The sequence below is a fragment of the Leptidea sinapis genome, chromosome 3, assembly GCF_905404315.1.
Source record: "Leptidea sinapis chromosome 3, ilLepSina1.1, whole genome shotgun sequence".
NCBI lineage: Eukaryota > Metazoa > Arthropoda > Insecta > Lepidoptera > Pieridae > Leptidea > Leptidea sinapis.
Window position 1 is genome coordinate 13,842,129 of NC_066267.1, and position 23,800 is coordinate 13,865,928.

The window sequence follows — 23,800 nt, forward strand, 5'->3', positions numbered from 1 at the left end:
ACATCGCCCAATAAAATACTAAGTTACTTACTCGAAGAGTATTTAGACTAACAGTAGTATTATGTTTGTTTATTTCTTATTAAGTATACACAACTCGAGTTATTACCAAACTCATAAATATTATAATTTTGCCTAATTAAGACACCCGCCATGATGTCGTTAAATATATCTAATATAGTTTAATTTGGACCGAATTAATTATGGCTCGTAAATTACTGTGATTTTGTAAGATAATCTTAATAAATCTTTGTGAGCTCTTGGGTCGAATGGATTAAGTTTTTGCCTTGCGAACAACGGGTTAAGGATTCCATCAAATTCAAATCAAATATTTTCAAAAATATTAGATTTGAATTATATATTATATTCAAAAAATGATCAATCATTAAAAACTACCCCACCCATTCGAAAATGTAAGCTTCGGGACCTGGGAACCCTTTCGCTCAAAGAAACTCAGCGGGTTTAATTTAAATAATTTATTCGTACAAAATTTTAATTTTTTTCAATTAAAAAATTACCACGTCGCAAGAAAAATATCACCATTTTACTGTCACCGGTGGGATACTCCCTTGCACACGATCACATGAAGCAGTAGGTAATCTTAACATTTAGGGGGGTGAAAAATAGTTAGTAGCCGAATCTCAGACTTACTGAATATGGATATAAAATTTGGTAAAAATCAGTAAAGCCGTTTCGGAGGAGTAAGGTAAAGTTTAATTAAAACATTTAATTTGCATTTAAATAATAATGAAATTTCATTTTATCTTAAATAAGAAGCAATTTTGCATTTAATTTCGACTTAAAAGATAGAGTTATGAACATTGTGACACGAGAATTTTATATAGATATAAGATATTGTTAGTCCTGGGCTGCCCAATCATGTAAATGATCTGCATTTGAGTTTTCCAGTATTCGTTGAAGAATTTATTAAATGATTCTCTCTATTATTAACACATCATACTTAGGGTACCTTTTTATGACGTTACAGAAGTTACATAAATATAATATAACAACAGTTTCGTTACGCAAATATATCTACACGCAATGGATTTATACAATAAATATAATTTTCAATATATATCGTAAATAACTGATTGAAATTACTCATTCGTGGACGAGTGATTTGCGATTGAATAAAAGAATCATGGAGAACTGTTCACAATTGATTTACATCAATCTACTTCTGCGTGCCAACGGATGATTTGCTCCCGTTATTAATCTTGAGGCACGCGTGAATGGTAACATGAGATTTTTATGTAAAGAGGATTCTTATAGCAAAACAAAATGCAATTTCTTTAATGCAGATTAGCACGTAGCACTGATCAATCGAACGCAGTTATATGGTGAAGTTTTAGATTATTTATGCGTCAAAAAAAATTGAGAGAACTAACACCGAGAAACTATATCTAAACATATTAATTATCGAAGGGTTAAGTTTGTAGTTTTTGTCGGTTAAGAATTTTTTTTTTTCAAATTGTGAGATGAGATTGGAATTTAATTTTGTAGACATTATCGGTACTATTACATAAGAATAATTTAAATATGGTTTAAACACGTGTTTTGTTAAACAGTGACCTAACAATAATGACGTCTAAAATGGAGTTTATCTTTTTCTACTACAAAACAGTGTTTATCTTGTGTTTAACAACGTTTTAGTTAAACATAAACTTAAGTGTACAGGAACAATAAAAGGAACGGAACGCAATTTTTGCCAGCTGTCATCCATCTGTTATCATATAACCATCTTCCATATTATGAGTATGATCTATCCGTTAGACACACCTTAGACAAGCTTCGACTCGTGTTTAAATATAAGAAATGTCTAAAGATGCTGAACGCTAAGTAACAGAAACACACAGATTTGTAAGAGAACATTTTTAAAACAAGCGTTCAACACATGTTTAACTTTTTTGTAATAACACAGCAAATGTCTATAAAATTAAATTCCCTATACAAAGAAGTAAATTTTATTTAGTAAGTTTTATTGAGTATAATTTGACGAGTCAACATCTCCTGAGGATACCTCGTGTAGAGGCGAAACACATGTTGTATTGAACTTGCTAAGTTGATGTATTCTGTGAACCGCATTAAGATTTTCACACAAAAAGAGAAAAAAAAATTTTTGGGGGTTACTGATGGGGGTGACAAATGAGTTACAACAGGCTTGGTAGTTGAAGTATGATACAAATGATCTAGTTGACCAGCTAATGTCAGGGTGTCGAATTTGCGTGTGGCTGTGCGCGCCCATCGTAAAAATTTCATTCTGATAATTTTTCCCTAAAGCGCCTGAAGATGAACTTCTGCCACGACAACTTTTTCTGTCTTCAATCAGTAGAGTGTAAGCACTACATTACATACGTTAATCACATAATATTTTTAAGCTATTGCATAGCTTCTATCGCGGGCCTTGAGCGTGGAGACCGAATCCAGAAATTCCGTAACGGAAATAGCCTAACACTTATTAACTAGGTAGAACAGCGGTTATCACGTATGCTTTTTGTGCAGAAGGTCCCAGGTTCGAGCCTGGGGTACGTCTTGATTTTTATTTAATTTCATTATTTTTTTTATCACGGTTTTAATTTTTTATTATTATGACAAGCATTTTTAGTTTCACCTGTCCCGTTGTCTGTCTGTAATCAAATCTTGCAAGTTAAATTTTACTCACTTCCCGTTTGCTTTTTTTTTAAATTAATTTTATTAAAAAAAAATACTGGATAAATAAAATAAATAAATAATTATAATTGCATATGTTGATAAAAAATGCTATGCAATAGCTTTACCGCGGCAGTCCCCGAGTGCGACACGTCTTTTATTATATTTTTTGATAATACGGGACTAGACGAGCAGGACGTTCAACTGATAGTTATTGATATGAACGACTTTTTACATAAGGTCACTTCGATCCTATTCCCGTTTTGATACGAGAATAGGGCAACTGTAAGCGCATTGTTACTACCAGTGACCTCCCAGGGGGATCCCCAGCGATCATTCTGTTGATTATCTTGTAGTCTTGAATCACCGTAAGCATCAAATTGAAGACTAGTTAAAGTGGACTTTTACTGTAATTGAGTTTTATCTTAATCAAAAAAGGCTCGTACACACGCGTCGACTTAAACGCGCGTTTGAATTTCACGTTGTTATTATTAAGTGTACTTTAATAATAATTTTGGTATGATTTAATATTTAAAACAATACTTTATATATATATATATATATATATATACTAGCTGACATGCAGACATGGTCCTGTCGTTAATAAAAAAATACTGTTTTATAAGAATTTGCCAATAATATTTCAAAACCTCAAGAATTATTTCGTAAAAAATGCTCCCTGTCCTTATAATCAAATTGTTTCACAGTGGAACTGTCCAACCGTGCGTCACTAAATTCTCTCAACAAACAAATAAAAATGATCAAGTTGAACTAAACTGCACTCCATGATTAATCCCCATTAAAATCCGTTCATTAGCTTAGGAGTCCATCACGGACAAACAACGTGACACGTAATTTATATATATTAAGATATATAAGAGGAGGCAAACGGGCAAGAGGCTCACTTGATGGGGAGTGGTGAGGCAACGGACCATAGTCATACACAATAACAGGGTTCAAAAGATGATTTTCCATTGCCTTTGAGGTCACTGAGTCGTATTCGTGTGGGAAAATAGCAGCCCGTAATTGATTCCATAATCCTCGTTTTACGAGGCAAGAAATTTCTTGCAAAACGCGCGGTAGTAGAATACATGACGTCAACATAATGCGAGTAAGCGAGATGCATACCTACTGACTTTGATAAAATTTGAAACAAAATCTATAAGTACATTATTTCCTGTATTATATTACTGTCATTCTATTGAAACTGAATTCTGCGATGAGAAATCCGTTTAATTCACTAGCCAATAAATATTGAATAAACCTTCTTTATATTATAAACTTACAGTACTCCAGTCTATAATGCAATTACTGTAGTCAATAGCCAAAAATACCTGATTCAAGACTTTACTGTGTTATTTTCACCTTCTTCTAAGGCGTGTACACTTGTAATCACCATACAAACACGTTAAATCAAATGAATTTTTATTATTATTATTTTACCAAGCTTAGTAACTGTTCATATTTAGCTTATAGAATAATAAGTAAACACAATACCTATGTGTGTAGAAATGACGTCCAGTGAGAAGCGCGAAGCGTGTGTAAAACGTACGCGCGCGTTTTAAGTGTATCGTCTGCGCATTCCTTTATTTTATAACTAGACTAATTAACTAGCAACCGCACTTGTTCAATTATGTTCATATCCTTGATTGCGTATAAAATGAAGCGATTAAAACTATATTGCAATAGAATAATTGTTACGAAAGGAAATTCCTAATTTTCTTTTATTAAGTAATGAAATGTCATTAAAATAATTAAAACAATATTATTTTATTACTTTACTGGATTCTTAAGAAATAGCCACGTTAAAGAAGGATTTATGTGGCGAAAATGAAAAGCAGAACAGTATGCATACACCATTTGGAAGTGAAAACTTGTGACACCTAAACCGAGGCTTTGATAAGGGATGAAACGAGCAGGACGTTCAGCTGATGGTAATTGATACGCCCTGCCCATAACAATGAAATGCCATTCAGGATTCTTGAAAAACCCAAAAATTATGCGCGGCACTACAATTGCGCTCGTCACATTGAGATGTAAGACGTTAAGTCTCATTTTCCCAGTATTTTCACAAGCTACGGCGCCATTCAAAGCGAAACACAGTAATTTTTACACATTACTGCTTCGCGGCAGTAATAGGCGTCGCTGTGGTACCCATAATCTAGCCGGCATCCTGTGCAAAAGACCCTCCCACTAGTCCGCGATGAAATCCTATACAACTGCACCGACTTTCTTATATCAAATTTTGCACACCGTGTGCAGTTTGATCCAACTTGTGAGAGAGAATAGTTTTTATTTCGATTCTTACTATTTTTTAATTTAAAATTTTATGTATTATTTATTTGTATGAATAATTCTGTGAGACAATTTTTTACGCACAGTTTTACAGTTCTGCTGTGACATTATTTCTTGACAGGGAAAAACGAAATAAATACTGTAATGAATGAACTCATATTTGGACAAATTATTAGTTAAAAAGAAAAATTTAAGAAAAAAACAACTTAAAAAAAAGTATACCAAAACAATAGATATAATAACACAGCACAAGGAAGCTCATTGCACATCTTCTGAAAACTGTACTGTGGAGGACGCCACACATCCAGATGGTGGGGATGACATCCTAATTAGTGGCGTCTTGCGAAGGTGGAATTCGGCGGTAGGAATCAGGTAAAATAGCACTTCGGAACACTCCCCGTTACAAATGCGGTGGAACACACAAGGCAGCGACGTCTACGCAAAGCAATTTTCAATGTTAGCATTAAAAAACAAATGAATTTAGTTTTTTTTTTATAAATATTGACACACTTTTACCCAAATTACCTCGCCCCAATCTAGGAATAGCCTGTACTATGGGTACAACACAACGATGTATTTATTACAATGTACTTTCATTAACATACATAAATATATATAAAAATCCATGACTCGGAAACAAACATTGATAATTATCATATAAATGTTTGCACCTAAAGTGATTCAAACCCGGGATCTCTAGCGCATAGGCAGGGTCATTAACCACTGGGCTATAGGGGTCGTCAAACAGCACAAAAAAAGATTAATGTGTTGAATTTCGTATTTAAATCTAATCTCAAACTCAAAACACGTTAGTAAGAATTAATAATGACATAAACCAATTATACATATAATATTAATCTTAATTAAGCATGTATTTAGTGATTCGAAGGAAATATTTTATGTCATTAAGTTGTTATACGATTAATTAATGAAGCCGAAAGGTGTGTATGTTTTGTCTAATACGTACACCTGTCCTCAAGCTGCGAATGTGCTAAATGGTGCAACTTTTGGATGTGATTGGCGCAAAACTAATTACAATCCAGCCTTTTGTTTTATATTTTGAATTTATACTTCTTTTGGCGCGATAGCGAAAAAACTACAGAGTGAATTTTTCAATGATGGATGGACTTCCCTTGTTTCTGAAATACTAAGGTACCTACGCGGCGAGTATTGAAATTGTATAATTCATTCAATTTTTATTTAATATTCCTATTTCGTTTGTAATTTTTCCTTTTTGTGTTTTGTCTAATGCTAGTTGTACAATAAATAAAATAAATAAATATGTTAGGGAAGCGATGCCTAGCGCACGCGTGATGTTCGCGCCGCCTATGGTGCCTTCTGGTGGAGTATTTAATCAAAATGCTGAATGCATCAATATTATTTAAAATATTGGTAATAATTTTATTACATATTCAAATAATATCGAATTATTTAGGTATTGATAAAATTTTCTAAATATCATAACAGTTTACAAGTGATGGGAAGATTACGATTGCGGTAAAACCACATGAGTTACTAAAGGGTAAAAACTTTGACATTATAATCTATTTTTACCCAAATAGACGACTTTTCCGAAAAAAATAAACGTATAAGCCTAGATTAAACTCTGCTAAAGCGATTGAAATGAAAAGTAAAATACATTCATGGGTTTTAGTAGATAAAGAAACTGTTATTGCTAATTTAGAATTTTTTTATTATAGTCAAAGTCACAAATACTTTATTGATGTAAAAACAACTGATTGCTCGTCAACATCAATCACGAAATAAATACATTAATTTTTTTTTTTTAATGAAAATAAGGGACGAGACGAGAATGATGTTCAGCTGATGGTAATTGATACGCCCTACCCATTACAATGCAGTGCCACTCAGGATTCTTGAAAAACCCCAAAAAGCTTCTGAGCGGCACTACAACTGCGCTCCTCACCTTGAGACATAAGATGTTTAGTCTCATTTGCCCAGTAATTTCACTAGCTACGGCGCCCTTCAGACCGAAACACAGTAATGCTTACACATTACTGCTTTACGGCAGAAATAGGTGCCGTTGTGGTACCCATAATCTAGCCGGCATCCCGTGCAAAGGTGCCTCCCACTGGTTTCATTTCACAAAGTTACAACATATATATTTAAAAAAAAAGTCCAATCCAGTAAACCAACACAGAGCTGAACCATAAAATCGATAAAAAATAACAACTATAATACTATTTCAAATCCACATTGTAATATCGTTTACCTAATCTTCTATACTGTAACAAGCCTTCGATATGAGTCTGCGTTTAAATAAGATTTAAATTTATTTATTGTTAATTCAGATACACTATTTGGTAATTTATTCCAAAATTAGCTGACCCGGCAAACGTTGTTTTGCCATATAAACTGTATTGATCTTGTGCTTGCTAGTTGATAAGAGATGGCGCTAGTTGTATTCATTACTAACAATCACACTCCTTAAAAGAAAAATATAAATATTTTGTATAATTCACACTATAGTTTTATAAATTATAGCCTATTTGTTATTCTGGTGTGTAAGCTTTATTATAATAAAGTTTCAACAAAATCCATTCAGTAGTTTTTGCGTTAAAGAAGTTCAAATATACATCCAGACATACAAACTTTCACATTTATAATATTAATTATTAGTAGGATTTAATACCATTGCATGCAAAAGAATTGTTTATTTTACAGTGCCTTCTAGTAGGCCACTATAAGCTTTAAGTAATTACTAGTGCTTGAATTATTATAGTTACACTCTTTCCAGGTATATTTCTGTATATTAACTGTGAATCTTTCTGTAAAAAAGTCTTGTTATCTTCTATTGGAAATCTCAGCGTGAAGTCATCCGTTTAAAATCACGAATAATAACGTTTTTCAATACCTCTATCTCTCCATCTACGGCAGTACTAACCTTTACAAGTTTCAACCTTCTTGGACCTATGATCATGAATATATATTTTAATAACCTAGCCGATAAGCCGCTACTTCGACCGCGTACACACAGGACTGGGCACTTAGTAGCGACATTCCATTTTTTTTTTTATTAAATATAAAAGTTCTAAGACGTATGACATAATATTATGCTTTTGAGACATTTTTTGTAAATAGTGACGTGTTCTGCAAAGTCGTAGTACATTATTTTATTCAATTATCAACACTTTTCGCAGCGCACGCGAACTAAAGAATATGGTTCTTCTGCAATTATTTATTCTCTTTTTGTAATTTTTGTTATGGAAAACTATAGTGCAAATAGTTCCTGTAGAAATAGAGAGATTTAGAAATAGAGAGACCTTTAAACAACAGACGTATTAATATCTGATTGGCTAATCTAGCCCCAATTGACTCTCGCGCCGGTTAATAACTAATTGTTTGCCATTTGCATTGCCATAACTGATTTTCAGTTAAGGCGAAGAGTAAGCAGAAAACACGCAAACATGGTGTTTTTAGACAAGTTTTGTGGTGAAAGTATAGCATTTCGAGTTATGTACAACACTACTTAATCCTGTTACACATATCCTTAAGTCTAATAATTGCTAATGCTTGCTGTTAGTTATAGTTAACACTGCCGAGCCTTTTTGAACTACCACCTTTCTTTGAAGTTAAACAAGTTTTTTGACAAGGCGTGACGCATTTTTTTGGTACTTCTCTCATAAAAGTTATTCTTATAAATAAATAAATAAATAAATCATTTTATAGCTTGTACTTTTTTGTGTAGGTTCATTTATTCAGATTAGTAGTGAATAACGAGGACTGTAAGCATATAAACTGTTTTTCACGCAAGAATTTTGAAAATATTGGCTTTGTTACATAGATGGCGGGCCGGCAGCGGTGAACTCATATCGCTCAAGGTCGCTGGCATTTAGTGTCGCCTTAAAATGTCATATGTTTTATTACGCACTCGGACGCGCTTCTACGGAATACTTTAGGTAATTTTTTTACACCTTGGTTTACATTATTTGAGTAACAATAAGGGTCCCTAATTATTTTGAAAATATAGTATAGCCTATGTCACTCGGGGATAGTGTAGCTTCACAACAGTGCTAGAATTTTTCAAATCGGTTCAGTGGTTTCGGAGCCTATTCAATGCCAACAAACAATCAAATCTTTACTCTTTATAATAATCGTATAGATTATTTAATAGGTTTAATTGAGATTTAATAAAGTACTGTATACATAAAAGGCAATCTTCTTAATTTTTGAAAAATTACGAAAAAATCGTAATTAAATTCAAACTATGGCTAAGCTGTCCTGTATTAGTTGAAATTAATACCAAACACAGATTAACATAATGAAGACAAATTCCTGAAAAACTAAGATACATAAAAAGTAATTTTTTTCAAAAATTTTGCGTAAATCAATTTGGAATTTTAATCACTCTATAAAACCCACTTAAAGAACATATAAAATTTCATAATTTCCGTTTAGCTATAAACCTCCAGAGATTTCCTTACTAATTAAATTATGGTTAGTATAAAAAAACAACCGGCCTCAAATAGTTTCATACATATAAGATTTAAGTAGGATATCATTATAGATATAGAAATCAAATTATTTATAGATATAATTGCTCAGGGTACAAATGCAGTGGCAATTAACTTTCCAGTACAAGACCTAATAAATAATTTACTGACAATATTGTCAGCAATACAAGCATGCCTGTTTATTCCATAAGCGAGATACAATTAGAGATACCTCGAAAACGACTTTCGCCTTACTAATATAGAAGAAATATCTTTATAACCATTGATATATTAAAGTTTAGACGGATACGATCGCAACCACAGAGAAGGTATTGAAAAATAACCGCATTAGTAATTTTAAGCGACGTCAGCTTACAATATTTGTAATAGTAGCAATAGTGACCGCGACGCATTACCAAAGGATCTAACACGTAACATAATGCGATGAAACTAACGCAAGATGTGTCTGCAACTACTTACACTGGCACTAATTCCATTCAAGCCAGCACAGCTTACAAATACACTGTGGTCATTTTAAATCACATGTCTAGATTCAAAAATTAAATGAAAGAGTCTCATTAGAATACAAAATAAAATGCTTTAATGCGGAGAAATAACCCCAAAATGTATGTCGGATGCACACCGACAGACCTGTGCCGATCGGGCATTGGGTGCCTCAGGACGGGCGAAGACGTCGAGGCAGACCCTGAAAACGATGGCGTGACGATCTGGATGCCTATAATATGGTCGGACCTGGTTGGAGTTAGCACAGGACCTCGATAAATGGAGTAAGGCAGGGGAGGCCTTTGCCCAGCAATGGGATCCGACAGGCTAATAAAAATATAAAATCCACTTTGTGTTAAAAAATGGCCATAGATACAAATTGTTAAAACACATCAAGAAATTCACCGCACAAATGGCAAAAGTTGATGGATGGGTGAAGTGAGTCCTGCTCTCTACAATTGTAATAATATAATTTCAAGGAAATATTATTTTAGGTGATTTGTTCGCAGAAAAAGTAGGTTGTAAAATAGACAGTACAGAGAAAATTGAAGGCAGTCTTAGGAAATGTCAAAGGTCAATAAAAAAGTTTTAGTAAAAATGGCTCTGCAGTAAATTTTATTACTCAACTGCAGACACTCTTCTCAAGGAAGCGACATCTTGGGATAAGATTTTTATTGTTTTTAAATTCAAATTCAAATATTTTTATTCAAAATAGGATTTAAAATCACTTATTGAACGTCAAAAACTACCACCCATTCAAAAGAGACTGCCTCAGACCTGAGAAATAAGTTTACCAATAAGTCTTATGTTATTAATGTGATAGCGATTTAAATATTATCAACAAGAATTGTCAAATAATCCGTTTTGTAGAATTTTTTTTTTCATTATTATATTGCAAGACTCTGTCAGCGGTTACGTATGTCTATGGTCAGAGCTAATATCGTATTCGAGGCTAATTCATGGGAAGTAGAATTGAAATCGATTACAGAAACAGTAATAGAAAACAGTGTTACATGTTGAATGAAGATTCTTTTTATTTTTTAACCACTTTGACTCACTGCATCAATTAGAAAAATAAAGAATACATCTGACGGAAAGAGACAGTAAGGGAGAGAATTGTGACCTAGGAGGAAGTATACTCCTGGATATGACACTTAAAATAATAATTGTGAGTAATAAGAAGGACGAAAACAATTTTTGTCTCTTTGCCAGAGTTTTTCTTTTGTTTATTGGCTACCCTGCATTTCCTGCATTTGCGACTGATACGTCAGTTGTGATCGTAATTCATTTGTAAGTTTTGTGTGAGTGACAGCAATTTAAGGCGACACTATATGCCAGCGACCTTGAGCGATATGAGATCACCGCTGCCGGCCCGCCATCTATGTTACAAAGCCAATTTTTTCAAAATTCTTGGGTGGAAAACAGTTTATATGCTTACAATCCTCGTTATTCACTACTAATCTGAATAAATGAACCTACACAAAAAAGTACAAGCTATAAGAATAACTTTTATGAGAGAAGTACCAAAAAAATGCGTTACGCCATGCCAAAAAACTTGTTTAACTTCAAAGAAAAGTGGTAGTTCAAAAAGGCTCAGCAGTGTTAACTATAACCAACAGCAAGCATTAGCAACCTACAAATAAGACTTCAGGATATGTGTAACAGGATTAAGTAGTGTTCATAGCTCCAAATGCTATACTTTCACCACAAAACTTCATCCAAAAACACCATTTTTGCGTGTTGTCTGCTTACTCTTCACCTTAAGTGGTCAAACTCATCTTAATAAATATAGTGATTTGTGAGGCTCCAAAAGCAGTAGCTACTAAACGGAAACCATCAAACATAAAAATACGAATGTTTGATTTTTCATTAAAATAATATTACTTACTTTATGAAAAGAGTGATAGAAAAAGAGCATAAGTTTTAATGTGTTATAGAAATCCGTAGCATAGGTAATAATGTGTTAAAATGTTAAACATTATCACCATAGTAAATAACATAAATAACTACAAGTTCAAATTATCATTATCAGAATAAAACCAAATTTTTGAAGTGAAAATTTCTTTAGCGGCGTTGAGCACATGTTAAACTCGCGTCAGGGCACTTGACTTGATTTAAAATTCGTAAGACAGTTATTGAAATTACAGATTAAAGTTGATTTTTCCGAGAGATAAACTTTTTAATGTAAAATAATTGTAATAGTTCTGAAGTGTAGTTTTTTTCATAAAATATGAATTGTCATTTTTGTGTACGATAGCATAATAATAGAAAGTTGTATTTAACCACATAAATGCTAACCACATAACTTTTATTCTGATAAATAAAGCAATTCGTGCAAATTATTCTCTAACCAATCCAAAATATTCAAAAATGCGCAACGTTAATGTTCAAGTTTTCACTTCTACCGGAATACCCGGAGTGCCAACCGTTATTTTTTTATCATTTATTGCTATCGTAATATCTAGTATTTATATGTCGATAATCATAGCATAGCTTATATAAATACATCTTGCCTCCTTCAATACTAAGAGCAACCAATACGAAGAAAAAGGTTGGTATGCGAACCGCGACCAAATACGACGGGGCGGACGATATTAATAATTACACATTTGTCAGATAGTCTTAAAAAGCGAAATGTCCCGGGGTTGCCATATTTGGTCGGGCCAGTGGCGACTGGCAACTCGGAGCGAGCGAGCGCAGGTGACCACCAATTATCGTGGCGTGCAAAAAGAGCGCGGACAAATTGTGAAATTGTACCTGCTTGGTAGGTTTGTAGATTGTGGAAAAAGTTGAGTTTGAAATTAGAACTGTATTTGAATGAATTCGATTTTTTCGTTGCATTTCAATTCTATTTCGATTCTTGATGTAAGACCTGCTTTGTGGCTTTGTAGCGGGGAAACGTTAAATTTGGAAATGGAACTCTTCGATCCTCTTTGTATATTCAAATTGGTAGCTTTGTAGTGTTAAAAAGCTAAATTTGAAATAAGAACTCTATTCATGTAAGTTAATAAAATGCGCAGCCATTTTGTTTTTGCATTTGTTTACTTGCTTTGTAGATTTTTGAAAAAGATTCGTTTATTATAAGAACTTTATTTGAACAAGAAGCCCTTTTGTCATTTTCGCGATTCAGTTGTGCCAACTTATTAACATACCTTTATTTTCCATTTATTTACTGTCCATTCGAACTCTTTTGTATAAAAGAGTAGAATATGACGTAGCTATAGATGCGGATATAGATTTTTTTTATCATTAATTTCAATTTATTAATTTATTTCCATTGCAACCTTTTTCATCGGCAATTTATATTGGCTGGCGATTTAATCGATTTTGAGGTAGCATTCTAAGTATTAGTTCGATCTCCGTGAAATAAATGTCGCTTAGATTAAAATTTGTTCTCCGCTGCGCTCCAACTAGATACCGCAGGCGTAGTCGCAAAGTGCCAAAGTAGGCGTACTCGAACCAGTCTCGATCAATGAGTGACGTTGACGTGCCATATGTTCTGTTAAACTTTGCTAATAATTGAAACCAAAATTCCGGGTTGCGTAGTAAAATACCTTTTTAAAATAAAACTACAAGAAATAAGTAAGTAAGTATTTTGTATTTTATTAATTTCAATGTAAAATAAAACGAAGCGTATGTTACAAAATTTTAAAGATGCCATTGAGTGTCAAGATGCCAAGGATCTAATACGAGTAGTAGCCGTAAAAAACTATTATTCTTAGGTAGTGCGGTATCTAGTTGCAACGCAGCAGAGACCAATCCTTAATCTAAGCGATAACACTTGTTTCACGGGAATCGAACTAATATTTAGAATGCTACCTCAAAATCGATTAAATCGCCAGCCAAGAAAGTGTTATATTTTTGTAACAGACTCATACATTATGGGTACGATTCCATTGCAAGTACTATTCAAGAGTGCGGTCTACTAGCTTCGCATTATTACAATTTCAATAAGTATGTCGAATAATTACTTAACAAATACTTACCTATTGATATTGGTATATATATATATATATATATATAGGTCACCTAATGTCAAGACATCGCCTATGCTGACTTACAACACAAAAAAATATAATTAAGGGCGTAACAGACACAAAAGCGCGGCCTACGGTACTTAAGGCCATATCACATTACTAGGTGCATAATTCGGTTACACATAGAGTACTGTTGTCACCCCTGGGCAGGCACTCCCCAGTACCACCTTCTTCCATTTGTCCACATACAACGAAGAGCGGCTCGCAGCATCGACCATCGAGTCATCTCCGATCGGCATTTTCTTTGATTAACACGAGTGTTAACACTTTTATAGGATTAAAACGCGTGAAATTGTAACTGTGTTTTTATATTAGATTTTTGCGTAAAAGTTACATTTTTATTTTTATTTTAGTTAACTCGACGTTTCTAGACCTATCCAGATCTCGTTTTCAGGGGGACTGCAGATGAAACGAGTCAAAGATAGTATTTGTCATAGTTGTCATTATGAAGTTTAGCGCCATTTATTGCCTCAGAGGTGGTATTTGCTATACACAGATGGTTTTTGGCAAAATTTACTGACAGTGTCCTCTTCCTTTTTGGTATGTGTAGTTGTTGGTTTTAATTTAGAGATTATTGGATCCAAGGTGTTAGATAATTTTAGACCGTCTTCTCTGTTGAAATTTCTATTTTTCAATTTCAACTTTCACCCAAAAATCTGTAAAATAATAAAATGTAAAAACACAGTTACAATTACACGCGTTTTAATCCTGTAAAATTTATTTATATATCCGATCGGATTGATTCTTTGGCGTTGCGTAGAGATGTGGATATTATCTGCATCTTCTTCCGTATTTATTACGGGGAGTGCTCAGAGTTGTTTGGGCTGATACCAGCAGCTGGATTCCACCACCGGACATTACGTCACAATTCTAAATTGCACCCGTATAATGTTGATGTCTGATGTTCTACAATTGTACGGTTAGCAAGAAACTGTTTGTATTACATAGCCACTTTGAGAAATCGAGAAGAAACCGATACGGCTTTCAAGATTACAGCATTCTCCCAACTTAAAGGCCAGTAATGCATCTCTAGAACCCTGGTGTTGCGTATGACCATGGGCGGCTGCCTCACCACTTCTCTTCTTCTTGTTCGTATGCCCCTTCTGATACATATAAATATGTTAGAAATAAGCCATTGCAAAATTATTTGATGCGTAGCACTGCCCTTTTTACCTGAAGGGAAACAAAATATCATAAAATACTAAATTATTACTTATTCAAATCAACGCATTCACTTTCATTTCCATGGTGTTAATACTAATTATGCCTAAGAATCTATCGCTAACTACTGGCCGGGACAAAGCTCATGGTTGCTCAGAAGAGTGCTATGCTCGGAATATCCCTGCGAGATCAAATTAGAAATGAGGAGATCCATAGTATAATCAAAGTCACCGACATAACACAAATGTTTCCGAAACCGTAGCAGTGGGCAGAGCTCATAGCTCTACGGACAAATGGCCGTTGGGGCAGTAAAGTCCTCAAATGACGACCACAGACCGGAAGACACTAGATAGACCGATGATCTCGTTACATTGGATGAGGGAAGCATAGGACCGATTATCGTGGAGATCTTTGGGGGAGGCCTTTGTCCAGCAGTGGACAAATCCAGTGTGATTTATAATGGAGGATTGATATGACATTTAAAAAATCGAAAACTTTTAGCAAGTAGGTACTCTAGTTTATTCAAACTACCTGCACTTTTAGCTTTTCGTACAAAGACTTGGCTCCAAACATGATCATTGCATTTAAATTGCCTGCAAATTTAAATTATTAAGAGATCTAACTACACTTTTTTCTTATTTAAATTATTATTGGAATCACATCATTTTCCCTCCAAGAAAATCAATTAATTACGGATCGATAATTGAACAATGATTTCTCGAAACAATCGATAAAAATTCAATAATGAATAAGCAATGAAGCATCAATAATTGTTATAAGTATAAAGGAAAATGCATGGATTCATTTTACTACTTCGTCCATATTTTAACTTTTAATTTATTCAATTGTAATTGGTCTTATTCACGAACTTGTTAGTCACACCTAGTTGATTATATGATATGTTGTATCTATAGCTAATTAGCTAAGAATTATTGTTACGGATTTTCGGAATTGCTTCACACATAATCTTGTAATACCCACATAAAGAATTGTTAAACGACCTGGCCTGTATACATCTTTCTCATTTGCCATAACCGACTGCCAAAGAAACGATAAGCCTTTTGCTGTCCTACGGCCGTTTTCAATAACGTATCTCTAGATACGAATATATTGCTATCACCGTTTAATGACAAGATCTATCCATAGTTATGTTCAATATAGTTATCTTATTAGTTATAGTCTAATGCTATCTGTCGATACGTTATTGCTTACTTACATTTAAGTAAGCGTAAGAGGATAGATTTGTCTACCTCTAGTAAGTTAAACTAAGGATAGATAAGTTATTTAAAAAGGCCGATAGTAAGCAACAATTCATTTATTCACTATGATATTATATTAAATCCGCCTAATTATTAGAGTATGGAATCCAAAATTGTGTCACTTTTCAATGTTCATCACTTACAACCTAACACATACATATTTTGTGAGTATTGCATAATATTACGTAGATGAACTTGCTTTTTTTGGTATTTGGTTCTCGTGACAGGCTTCTTTGTGCTCGCTTAAATGTCGCTGCTTGTGGCGGTGGCAACGGACGGGTCGTTCCTTTCCCTAAAATATGGTCGAGGAAGGCGATGGATGCCCATGCGACATGCCCGTGAACGTACGCTGCTTATAAACTCTGCTTCATGTTTTTAAAATTAAAGTTATTTAATATATGTATTTATAAATTTAGATATTTTTTTATAATTGTTATTATAATGACGGGTACTCACGATATATATTTTATTTATTTGATGCCGATATTTCGAAAATGAATCGTGGTCACGGCGGAACTGCGGAGGCGGCGAGAAACACTTGACACATTGACACTAATACTACAATCTGTCGACTTGGTGCCTAGTTCGTTTTGGTCTTTGATTGACTAATTCAATACACACACTAATGACGACGTCGATACTTTCGGATCTTTTTGCTGCATTCGTACTGCAGAGAGAGACCACGGGATTCCATGTTTACGCTAGCCTAAAACCATCCTCCCTAATAAAATTGTTAGGATGTTTTTTAATTTCTATAGCTTCTCTAACAAGCCATGGGATGTATTGGCGTTCAGCAGAAATCACTAGTGGGTTGTATAGCTCGATCCAGTGGTTGCAAACATTTTTATAATTTGTGTTTTTATAATTGCTAATAAAATGCTCGCAAGAACGAAGACGATAAACAAATTTGTGTACTATAAACTTAAAATATTATATAGATATTGATAAACTTTTAAGTGCATTAATTAATACAAAAATAAGTATTATATTTTTGTATTAATTAATGCACTTAACAGATAAACCTAACAAATTTACAGCATAGGTACCAAACGCATCCAACTGATTACAATAATCCAATTAAATTTCGACATTGACAACTAAATCCTATTATAGTATCAAAGGGCGCATAATTGGCCGCCATTACGCGCAGCAGTCTGTCAACAAAACAAAATGGCGGACGAGGGAAAATAAATACGTTTAAAGATATTATATCTTCATTAGCGTAGTGTATCGCATTGATATGTCTTTAAGGTACGGGCTATTGAAATTGTTTGTATTTTATCACTTGCAAAAGTCTTTCAAGTCGCCCTTTTAAATTGTTTCGATAACGTTTGCGTAGTGGGATTCAATATAGTGTAGGTATTGTCAGAACAGGTGTTCTAAATGCCAATGAAGAGCTCATAATAAATGTACTTTATATTCTATAGGTTGCTTATATGTTACGTGAAACTTTTACAACGGTTATACATTTTAATGGCTCTTTTATATGTAATTTCTGCTGTTGACTTGAAATATAAGAAAATAATTAGGGTGTTCAACTCTAACATGGCCCTGAAAAATGTCTCTAAAAAGTGAAAATTTTTTATACATATAAACTTAGATAATTTATACATCTAGATCTCTTGCTGTTACCGTGTGAACCGATAAAAACAGGCCAGGAATATTAGTTTAATTAGTATAGTGTGCGTGATAAGCTACGTCTTAGTACCTAAACTTGTATGACACTTTGTATTTTTTCGACGTTTTCACAGGTGTCATAGTCGATCAAGACGTATGAATTATCTAAGCATAAATATAAATGTTACTTATGAATATCCAATTTTTTTTACATTTACCTCCACTTCGGAAAAGGTGCACTTTAATGAGAAAAAGTGGCAAGAAACTCAATGCAACTCTTTTTAATCAACATTTACAGCTTCATCGTTTTAAAAATCATTTTAATTACAAGATATGCAAAGTGATGCAACAAAAATAATGCCTCATCTTAAACGAGTAAGGACAAATAGGAAATTTAATATAATAAAACTTATAATTAATAAGTAAAATCACAAGAGTTATTGAGTACAGTAGATGGAATCCACACCCACCAAAAATTTATAATAATGTTACAGTAGATACCTAATAGGCCTTAGCCTGAAAATTTTAACCGTACACAACAATTTAAATAAACTATTCCTCAATGAATTAACAAGTTTAATTATCATTTATTATTTCGAAAAATCATCATTCATTGAAGCCAGTGAAATATAAATATATATATATATATATATAATATTTACCCCCTTATTCATAATGGTCCGCTAACTGGCGGACGGCTGGATCACTTGACGTTGCGTAGAGACGTCGCTTCATTGTGTGTCTTCTACCGCATTTATCACGGGGAGTGTTCCGAAGAGCTGTTTCACCTGATTCCTGCCGCCGAATTCCACCTTCGCACGACACGCCACAAGTTAGGATATCATCCTCACCATCTGGATATGTGGCGGTCCTCCACAGTACGGTTTACAAGGAGCTTTCTTCCTCGTACTACAAAGCTGTGGAATGAACTTCCTTGTGCGGTGTTTCCGGGACGGTACGACATGGGTACCTTCAAAAAATGCGCATACACCTTCCTTAAAGGCCGGCAACGCTCCTGTGATTCCTCTGGTGTTGCAAGAGATTGTGGGCGGCGGTGATCACTTAACAACAGGTGAACCGTACGCTCGTTTGTCCTCCTATTCCATAAAAAAAAACTACTTCCTCCTAGATCTCGTTTCACCAGTATTAGAACTATTCAGTTTAGAATAAAAATAGATACCCTACACGTATGTGTTTGATGAAACCAATTTTTGAGTTTCAGTTCAAAATTTATTGTTCTTTCTTCTATTTTTGTGTGAAAATCTTAATGCTGTTCACAGGATACATCTACTTACCAAGTTTCAACAGTATAGTTCTTATAGTTTCGGAAAAAAGTGGCTGTGACATACGGACGGACAGACAGTAGCCATGACGAATCCATAAGGATTCCGTTTTTTGCCATTTGGCTACGGAACCCTTAAAAGTGTGTGTGTATTTTTGTACGCATGCAAGGTTATGTGTCTTTGGTGTAAAAAAACAAAAATCCTTATAACGAAATATTTCCTCATGCAAAACAGCATGCGAAACGCAAGAACAATATTGTAATAAAGAACGTAATAAATACAACCAATCAATATATTATTATATCTACTAATTTAGTTTAATAACGCTTATTTATATTATTAAATTATTTTTACAAATATAAAACACCTCACTCTATTGTGGTTCAGATCAAATGCTAAATGTTTTTATTATAGAATGAAATATTTAATACTATTAAAGTTAATAAACAACTATGATACTTTACATAATAAAATAATATTAAATTATTGTACAAATAAATTATCTGTTTGTAATTAAAAAAATATTATACCGCATAATAAAGCCAGAAGTATTATACAAATGGTCTAGTTGACCAGCTAACGTCAGGGTGTCGAAATTGCGTATCGGTGTGCGCGCGCATCGTAAAATTCACTCTGTCAACTTTTCCCTAACGCGCCAGAAAAGCATTATTTCAAAAAGAAATAGATCAAACTAAACAGTTCTGTTAATAATTAATAATTCTTATTAATATTAATAAAATAAGGCATAATTTAATCCGTTTATCATGATTGTAATAAAACAATATCGTTTATACAATGCTAAATGTTCATTTCGAAATCAATTCACAGAATACAATGTGTACCGGAAGTTTTGGCCTACAAGGATCCATATAATTTTGTCCTTTGACACCGATTCATTTGATTTATAATTATATGCGTGTCATTGCCCCAACAATAATTACCTGAATTAATGAACTTAACTTTAAACACACTCTAGACAAAGAGCGATTTCAATTAATCAATTATCATTTATTCCATTAAGCAAAAATTACAGTAAAGAAGGAATCAGACGTTTCCCTCGAATGAATTTCTCATTTTTCGATCATTTTTTTTATATGAGAGGGGGCAAACGGGCAAGAGGCTCACGGGGTGGGGAGAGGTGAGGCAACCGCCCATGGACATCCGTGAAATGCGTTGCCGGCCTTTAAGGTGGGAGTATGCTTTTTTCTTGAAGGTCTCTAAGTCATATCTGTTCGGGAAGACCGCCGCCGGTAGTTGATTCCACAAACTGGCTGTGCGAGGCAAGAAATTTCTATCAAACGCGCGCTTGTGGAATGCCAGCCGTCTAGGTGATGCGGATAGAACTTTGCACGTAATGTCCGATGGTGGAATTCGGCCGCTGGAATCAACTCGAACAGCTCCTCTGAGCACTCCCCGTGATAAATGCGGTAGAAGATGCAGAGAGTACATCTCTAAGCAATGCTAAAGAATCATCATTCAGTATTCGCACGCCTTAGCTATAATAAATATAAATAATAAAAAATTTATTACCAAAATTAAGATACGTACAAAATAATTAACGTTAAAACGATACACTTAATCTTATTTGTGAAAATTTGAGTACATTGTAGTCTATTTGTACTGTGTGGTGGCTCTGCACTAAGCAAGGTGCTTGTAACACAGAAACTGGGATACACAGTTACTAAACAAAATAGTTACTTCTATTTGATTCGCGGAACAAAGCATGGAAATTGGAAATTTGTAAAATAAATGAAATAAAATAAAAAGTACTTTACAAACTTAGATCTTAGTTATTTTAGTTAAATATAAGAAGTAAATTAATGTATTGTTGTATAGTTATAAATTTTATGCATCGCTTTTTTTAAAGGAGAAATCTATTTAAGTCTTTTTATATCATCATTTTTGTTTAACTCTTCATTTCTTTAATTTTAATTGTTCAACTTTGTTATTCTTTTCGCAGTATTGTAAATGTTGTTTACACCTGTAAAGACATGTCATATTGTACTATCCCTTGTGTACTTGCTAAAATTTTAATTGTATAATGATATGTTGTTGGTGTAACTATCTAAATAAATAAACAATAATCTGTGTGTGTATGTGTCAATGTGTGTGTGTGGGTGTGAAGTCATTTTATTTATTGGCAAAAAACTCATTGCCACTCTTTTAAATCAACATTATCAGCTTCATCGTCATACAAACTATTTTAATTCTAATCTATGTAAAGTGATGCAACGAAAATACTCAAACGTCAAATACCCAATGCCAATTAGGTGCATTATCTGACCAGTTGTGCATTCTGTACCCGCATCCATAACTGAATTTTTTCGCATTGTAAATGAATATATGGGTATTAAGTGTGTAGTGGGTTATAATGTCGATAATACCAACAAAAGCAGAGTCACTCTAATCTAGCCGGCATCCTGTGCAAAGGAGCCTCCTGGTATGTTTGGAATACGTTAGATAAGGGCAGCGCAAGATCGATCGTCGTGGAGATCTTTGGGGGCCTTTGTCCAGCAGTGGACGTCTTCCGGCTGATGATGATGCTGATGTTTGGAAATATTTTAACCGGCAATTCTCTAGATTCATGTAAGTGTGGTGGTGATAACAAACAATCGGATGACTCACTGGTTTGCTTTAGTCCATTAATTATCAAAATCAAACACTAGTTTAAAGATTGCTGAATCTAGTTTAGGTAATACTTCATTCGTTATTTATAAGGATTCAACTTTGAACAGTTACACAATACGGTAACAGAACAGTGCTTTAATGTCAATCTAGAGCGCCCGACACGACGCACGCACACACGCACACGATTTACACAACCGCTAAGCAATCTTGGGAAGACAAAACGATTAGTGCCACGCTGTACGCCGCCGAGACTGGTCGCTGTCCGGGTTAAATCTTATTGTATGTACAAACCCTAGCGATCCGTCCAGTCGATGGTATAAATTTCAAAGAGACCGCTGAGTTAAGGCGACACTAAATGTCAGCGACCTTGAGCGATATGAGTTCACGACTGCCGGCCCGCCATCTATTCAACAAAGCCAATATTTTCAAAATTCTTGGGTGGATAACAGTTTATATGCTTACAATCCTCGTTATTCAGTACTAATCTGAATATGTGGACCTACACAAAAAAGTACAAGCTATAAGCATAACTTTTCTGAGTGAAGTACCAAAAAATTCGTCACGCCATGCCAAAAAACTTGTTTAACTTCAAAGAAAAGTGGTAGTTCAAAAAGGCTCGGCAGTGTTAACTATAACCAGCACCAAGCATTAGCAACCTATAAATAAGACTTAAGGATATGTGTAACAGGATTAAGTAGTGTTCATAGCTTGATATGCTATACTATCACCACAAAACTTCTCTAAAAACATGGTTTGCGTGTTTTCTGCTTACTCTTCGCCTTAAGCTACTGTTCTATTACTTCCTAAAATTCTGCGGCACTACAATAATTGCGCTCTTTACCTAGGTGAAGAGCTTATGTCTCTAGAGACATAAGATAAAGATGCTTATGTGCGCAGTAATCTAGAATACTGTAGCATTATTTGGTCATCTCAATACAACATTCATCAATTTAAAGGTTGAACGCATTTAGAAACGGTTCTTAAGGCACATTGGTTTTTCTTGTACTTTTCTTCGTACTGTGATAAGTTCAATTCAATTTCAAAAACACTTTATTCATGTAGGTCACGAAAATGACACTTATGAATGTCAAAAAAAAATATCTTATTGTATTTACCGCTACTTCGTAAAATTTTTGGGTTGACTTAATATATATGTTAATGTTAGCATATTGTTTAAATTTATTCCTGCTAAAGGACAATGTTTGGACATGTTGAGACACTTTAACATGAAAAGTCTTTCTGTTCGACAACAAGTGCTAGATTTAATATTTTTACACAAAATAATTAGTAATCAGCTCGTCTGTCCATCACTCGTACACTCCATCAGCTTACGAGTTCCCCGCCGATTACCAAAGCGTGCGCAGGTCGAAGCTGGCCTGTCCCATCAGCTATTTGCCAACACTAACCTTAACCAATCTTCACCCATACCAAGTCTGTCAAGACTTTATAACTCCATCTGTGGTGAGGTAGATATTTTTAAAGATTTATTACCTGCGTTTAAAAAAATGTTATGAGACTGTTAGGCGCCAAATGACTTATGTTCTTTATTTTTTCTTTTCAAATTCGCATGTATCTTAATTTTGTATTTTTTGGTTTAATTTATTGTGTTCTTGGTGTCACGAATGTAAGGACTGTGCATATTGTGACACCTTAATTTATTGTACATTCAACTCATATTTTGTTAATATTAAATATATTTAAGCGTATTAGAATGTAACAACTACTGGTTTTCCTATAAGTAAATAAATAAATAATATGTTAAGTGTCATTTGCCCAGTTTCAATTTCACTAGCTATGAGCCCATGAGACAGAAGCACATTTATGCTTGCATATTCCAGCTTCACGGCAGAAAATGCCACCGTTGTGGTATCCATAATCTTGCCGGCTTTCTGTGCAATGAAGCCACATTGGTA

The 23,800-nt window shown here is 34.0% G+C and overlaps 1 protein-coding gene across 2 annotated transcripts in view; it reads left to right on the forward strand.

Annotated features, from left to right (window-relative positions):
- Window positions 1–23,800, forward strand: part of LOC126979572 (homeobox protein MSH-C-like) — a 49,015-nt gene that overhangs the window by 20,152 nt on the left and 5,063 nt on the right. The window lies entirely within an intron of this gene.